Here is a 7,155-nt window from a genome sequence, read left to right as displayed (position 1 = left end):
ATGTGAAGTTTCAGAACTACAGAAACTTGGCCTTCCTTTGTGAGTATAACTTTAATACATAATTCATAATATACCCTAAAAGTTTTATTTCCCTTTTTTGTGGAATGTTTTTTAGTACTTTGTTCTTTGCATAAAAGAGTTTCAGATGCCCTTTGTCCAGAAAATCTTCAGGATTCTTTCATTTAGAAGATAATTTCTTCAAGATGTTTCATCTTAATCCAAACTTTCCACATTCCTCAGTTGAGTGTATTCTTCACTCTAAATTAGTGGCAATTCCAAAATTTACTGGCATGAAATATTGTTGCCCCACCTGAAAATCTAATTGCCACCAACAATTTTTGATTCAGTAGTACCAGGTAGTAAAATTAAGAAACCTAAAAAGTGAAAGTATTTTCTAAATATTTAGAAATTTCTATTATGAATTAGTATTTTGGTATTAATTTACTAGACTATTTTATTACATCCTCTCTGCTTAGCACATTACTAGCTTCTAATTGAAGAATATGAGCAAGATTCATGGTATTTATTTTTAATAAACAGTTATTGTTGTCAAGGAAAAAAAACCTTTGACTATGAAGAGACATGAGATGATTGCCAAAACCCCAGATAGGTAGAGTGAAAATGAATACAACAGGCTGGGTTCAGTGGCTCACACTTGTAATCCCAGCAATTTGGGAGGTGTAGGCAGGTGAATTACAAGGTCAGTAGTTTGAAACCAGCCTAACCAACACAGTGAAACCACGTCTGTACTAAAAATACAATAATTAGCCAAGCATAGTGTCATGCGCCTGTAACCTCAGCTACACAGGAGGCTGATGCAGGAGAATCCCTTGAACCCAGAAGGTAGAGGTTGCAGTGAGCCAAGATTATGCCACTCTACTCCATTTTGGGTGACAGAGTAAGACTCCATCTCAAAAAAAAACAAAAAAAAAAAATTAGAAGAAAATGAATACAACAGACAACACAGATAAGAGGTCCCAAGGTCAAAGAGAAAGTCAGTCCTTAAATGTGATTTGGGAAGCTGTGTTCCAAAGGAAATCATTCGTGGAAAGCTGCTTTTGTTTGTTTGTTTGTTTTTTTGTTTTTAATTGGCTCTCACAAAGGGGCATCTTCTGTCTGATGCTTTTAAATAAGGATTCTACTTTTCTTTCGCTGAGCTTCTTTCAGCTTCACAGGGAGAGCCAAATTCATCTTCATGACATATAACAGACTGCATAGGACGGGCGTGGTGGCTCACGCCTGTAATCCCAGCACTTTGGGAGGCCAAGGCAGGTGGATCACCTGAGGTCAGGAGTTTGAGACTAGCCTGGCCAATATGGTAAAACCTTGTTTCTACTAAAAATACAAAAATTAGCCAGGCATGGTGGTGGGTGCCTGTAATCCCAGCTACTAGGCAGGCTGAGGCATGAGAATCACTTGAACCCTGGAGGCAGATGTTGCAGTGAGCAGAGATTATGCCACTGCACTCCAGCCTGGGTGACAGAGTGAGACTCCGTCTCAAAAAAAGAAAATTATGCATTAGGTCTCTTTTTGCATCAAGTCTGAAATGTGTGAGAGTAGTTTCTGTTACATTTTTTTGATTCATTTCTCTGCACAATACATTCTGTTTTTATTACTATATAGTCTTGAAATATAGTTTGAAATTTTAAGTATGATATCCTCCTGCTCTGTTCTTTTTTCTCATGATTGCTTTGGCAATTCAAAGTTTATTTTAGTTTCATGTAAATTTTACAATTGTATTTTCCATTACTGTGAAAAAAAATCACTGCAATTTTGATAAGAAGTTTATTGAATCTATAGATTACTTTGGATAATGTGGTACTTTAATAATATTTATTATGTCAATCCATAGACAAAGTATTTTAAAATTTATTTGTATCTTCTCTAATTTTTTTATTTTTTCTTTATTGTAAAGATTTTTTTCCCTCCTTGGTTAATTTTTTCCTCAGAAATTTATGATTTAATGCTTTAGAAAATAAAATTTTTGCAGTGGCTCATGCCTGTAATCCTAGCACTTTGGGAGGCTGAGGAAGGCAAATCATGAGGTCTGGAGATCGAGACCATCGTGGCTAACACAGTGAAATCCCATCTCTACTAAAAATACAAGAAATTAGCTGGGCATGGTGGCATGAGCCTGTAGTCCCAACTACTTGGGAGGATGAGGCAGAGGAATCACTTGAACCTGGTTCAATCACTTGAACCTGGCAGAGGTTACAGTGAGCCTAGATTGCACCACTGCACTCCAGTCTGTTGGCAGAGCTAGACTCTGTGTCAAAAAAAAAAAAAAAAAAAAAGGAAAACAGTAATAACGGTAGTGTGTGCCAGGATTGAGATATCTTCCCAGTATTGCTTTCCCCAAGCCCTTCTATCCCCAATTAACCATTTATTTCACTGTCATTGGGGCAGTGAGCTGAGATCACACCATTGCACTCCAGCCTGGTGAGAGACTGAGACTGTCTCAAAATAAATAAATAAATAAGATTATTTTCTTCCTCTATTTTATTAGATAGTTTAAGTGTGTGAAACCATACATATACTTGTATGTTAATTTTATATTTTGCTAATTTACTGAGTGTATTTATTAGTTTAGACAGGTTTTAATGTACTGTTTATGGTTTTTTTAAAATATAAGATTGTATGATCTACAAACAGCAGCAATTTAATTATTTTTCTTCAATTTCAATGGATTTTTTTATTTCTTTGACTAGTTCTTCTGCCACATACTTCCAGTTCTACATTAAAATAGAAGCATTGACAATAGGCACAATATAGCTTTGTATTGGTGTCTGAATTTGATGGAGCAAACACCTCTTCGAGGTTTCATATACTGATTTTACAAGGTAAAGATCTTCTTTTGTTGGGCCCTTAGAGTGATGAGATGCCCTCTGAATTTGTAGTGAAGAGGGGTTGTAGCTTGGTCACAAGGCTGCTGGGTCTGCACTAGGGTCCACCTTTAGTTGGCTTGTTACAGGGGCTTGGGTAGTTGTAATTCCCAGTTTATTTTTGACCACACTGCATATCCTTCAGGACTTTGCTCCATAGGGCAGAGAATAGGGCATGTTTTTTCAGTCAGTTCTGCATATGGTGGGCCTTGTATCAGGATGTGGATGAGTGTGGCTTTCACTGCATATGAGAGAGCATTTCCTGAGGTAATTGGGTAGGTTTCTATGTAGGCAGAATTGGCCGTGAACTGTGGCTCAGGTAAGTGAAACTGAGTCATTAAACTGCTTCAAGGACCACAGTAAAGGCCAAGTTCTGCAGGCCTGTCTACATGGCTGTAAACGAGTACCTTCCTCCCAAGTCTCTGGAATGGCAGGACCTATGCCAGACTGTACCTGGGGGGAATTTGGGATGGTCATGATCTGTGGCTCATGATCTGTGGCCATGATGTGTGGCTCAGGTAACTGACACTGAGGTAACTGGCCATGATCTGTGGCTCAGGTAACTGACACTGAGTCATTGAACCGCTCCAGGGACCCCAGTAAAGGCCAATGTCTTGATGCCTGCCTGTATAGCTATAATTGGGTGCCTTTCTCCAGGTCTCTGGAGTGGCAGAACCTCAGCCAGACTGTGGCTGGGAGGAGTTTGGGATGGTTACAGAGTAAATTCTGAATTCTTACTGGGACCAAGTTGGGTGAACCCGATCCCGGTCTGTAGCCAGGAAGAGGGGTCCTGTAGTTTCCCACATAAATGAGGACCTGCCTTCTGAATAGAACACTTCTCAATCTTAAGCTTTAACAATGTTTCACAACTGCATCCCTGGATCTCATATAACTCTTAGAGACATTATTTTGGAGATGGCGCCTTGCTACATAACCCAGGCTGGTCTCCATATCCTGGCCTGAAGCAGTTCCATAACCTTAATGTACCATGTAGCTGTCATTACAGGTGTAAGCCACAATGTCTTGTTCTCTAATAAAGGCATGTCAGGGAAGGCTGACATTGTTTTGCTGTAAGGAGAGATGAAAATGAGCACTTTTAGTCTTTTCATCTTACTGACGTCACTCTCCCTATACATTTTTACTATCTATTTTCTATATCAAATTTGTCTATAATTTTAGATTTATACAGTTAGGACAATATGCTAGAATTTGCATGGTATGCCTGAAATAAATTAGATAATTAGTAGGCACTCCATATTTACTAAAATAATTACTTATAAATTTAAATTTGCTGCAGGCAAAAAGGAATTATAGAATTTTCATCTACTTACTTCAGCCTATATCAAATAATACCATAGTTTTTTTCCTAATATTTGTTTTACATCTCAGAGGTTCTAACCCTATTCTGTAAAATAGTTATATATATATTTTCCATATTTAACAATGTAAGACTATTCTTTGCTTCTAAAGTTGGATTGCAGCAGTTTCATTTTGTGTAAGAATAGCATACATTTAAAACATAAAAAGTAACTCAAGTTTCTTTTAAAGGCTTACTTATTGAAAGTTTCTTATTAGAATGTTCTATTTATAAATATACTGCATATTCTCTGAAATTTTACTGCCACACAGTGCATGCCAATGATTCAAAAGATCTGCATTTGGTGAGTACACAGTAACAGTTACATATTACAGTTACCTAGACTATATATATATATATATATATATATATATATATATATATATATATATATATTTTTTTTTTTTTTTTTTTGACAGAGACATGATCTGTCACCCAGGCTGGAGTGCAGTGGTGCGATCTTGGCTTATTGCTGCCTCCATTTCCCAGGTTCAAGCAATTCTCATGCCTCAGCCTGCCAAGTAGCTAGGATTACAGTCATGTGCCACCATGCCCAGCTAATTTTTGTATTTTTACTAGAGAAGGGGTTTCACCACATTGGCCAGGCTGGTCTTGAACTCATGACCTGAGGTGATACACCTGCATTGGCCTCCCAAAGTGATGAGATTACAGACATGAGACACGGTGCCCAAACTGACAAACTTTTTAAATGATACATCGATGTTGCATACCAGAGTTTATGAGTAAACATTTTTCTTATCACTGTCTTGCAGTTCCATGTGTGTTTTTTCAGTGTAGGTTTTTTCTTTTTTCTTTTTTTTTCCTTCAGGTTAGGTAAATTCAATTAGCTGCTTAGCTCAGTGAAGATGTATTCAAACCAAGCCACACACCACATCACATTTTTTTTTCCATAAATGTAAAAATGTAAAAATGTTTTTAATAACCTGGCACCTGGGTGTTTTTAATTCTGCTCTCAGTAAGCCAGCCTAGTGAGGTTTTGTTCATGTATCTAGGAACCGCCAGAAATGCTTGACAACAGTTGGCTGAGACTTTCTCGCAAAGAAGATTTGACCTGGCAAATAAGAGCCATCTATGACACTTCAGTGAATGTTCACTATCACCCATTTGAAATGTGGCCAAATACCATGTACTATTATATTTGCTTCCATCATCACCTGTCTACTAAAAGGAGACCTAGACTTTCTTTTCATAACCATAAATACCCAACTTCTGCCACAAAGACAAAAAGATAAGAGTGTGATTTTACATCACACACTCTTGGAAAAAAAATAGAGTTCTTGTCTTGGTGGAAGTTCTAAAGAGCGGGTGAGAGACTAAATGACTACCAGGAGCTAGATAATTGCTGTTTTACTATCAAATGTTCATTTTCATTTCTACATTGTCTCAAGTTATGTTAATATGAATAACTTTTATCCAGGAAATTTCAAAAAAGCTTATTTTTTCATCAGCCATAATAGTAATCAAAGACAGAGAAATGAAGGCTTTTACATGTCATAATTTATATTTTAAAATTAAAATGCTTCTAGAAATAAAAAAGGAAAGGAAGAAAGAAATATACAAACAAATCAGCCTGGTCAACATGGTGAAAGCCTGCCTCTACTAAAAATACAAAAATTAGCTGGGTTTGGTGGTGCACACCTGTAGTCTCAGCTACTTGGAATGCTGAGGCACTAGAATTGCTTGAACCTTGGAGGCGGAGGTTGCAGTGGGTCAAGATCACGGCACTGCCCTTCAGCTTGAGCGACAGAATGAGACTCCATCTGAAACAAAACAAAAGAGAAGGAAGGAAGCAGATTACTCACAATACCTAAGGTATGGAATCAACCTAGATGTCCATCAATAGGTAAATGGAAAAAGAAAATGTGGTGTATGTACACAATGCAATGCTATTCAGTCCTTAAAAATAAGAAAGTCTTGTTATTTGCAACAACATTCATGAACCTGAATGATATTATGCTAAGTAAAATAAGCCAGCACAGGAAAACACACACACAAAATTTTTTTGTTTTGTTTTTGAAATGGAGTTTTGCCTAGGCACGCGATGGTTCAGTGGTACCATCTCGGCTCACTGCAACCTCTGCCTCCTGGTTTCAAGTGATTTTCCTGCCTCAGCCTCCCCCATACCTGGGATTACAGGCGCGCACCACCACTCCTGGCTAATTTTTATATTTTTAGTAGAGACAATGTTTTGCCGTGTTGGCCAGGCTGGCCTCGAACTCCTAACCTCAAGTGGTCCACCCACCTCAGCCTCTGAAAGTGCTGAGATTACAGACCACCATACCCAGTCCACATAATCCTATTTCTATGTAAAGCGTAAAAAAAAGAAAATTAAACTTACCAGGCGCAGGGGCTCATGCACGAAATCCCAGCACTTTGGAAGGCCAAGGTGAACAAATCACGAGCTCAGGAGCTCGAGACCAGCCTCACCAACATGAGGAAACCGCACCACAACTAAAAATGCAAAAATTAGTCAGGCGTGGTGGCACACACCTGTAATCCCAGCTACTCAGAAGGCTGAGGCAGAATCGCTTGAACCCAGGAGGTGGAGGTAGCAGTTAGTCGAGATCATGCACTCTGGCCTGGTCAACAGAGCGGGACTGTCTCAAAAAAAAAAAAAAAAATTTAAACGCATAGAAGCAGAGAGTAAAATGATGAAAAAAAAATCCCCTATGAGGTTTTCGTCTATTTAGGAGAGCTTCTTCATTATCTTTCAGAGATTATATTTTCTTCCATCTTCCGCATCCTCCTGTTCTTCAGCCAATAAATGAAAAAAAGATACAGAGAAGACACATTTGCTTTTTATCCACTGCACTTCCACTCACTATTAGTCAATGTGGTTACAGCTGAGAATAGCAGTTTTCTGGCAGGGGAGCCACTTCTTAGCAATAAACAGCA

This window comes from Gorilla gorilla, chromosome 20, assembly GCF_029281585.2.
Source record: "Gorilla gorilla gorilla isolate KB3781 chromosome 20, NHGRI_mGorGor1-v2.1_pri, whole genome shotgun sequence".
Classification (NCBI taxonomy): Eukaryota; Metazoa; Chordata; class Mammalia; order Primates; family Hominidae; genus Gorilla; species Gorilla gorilla.
This window is presented reverse-complemented; position numbering follows the sequence as displayed.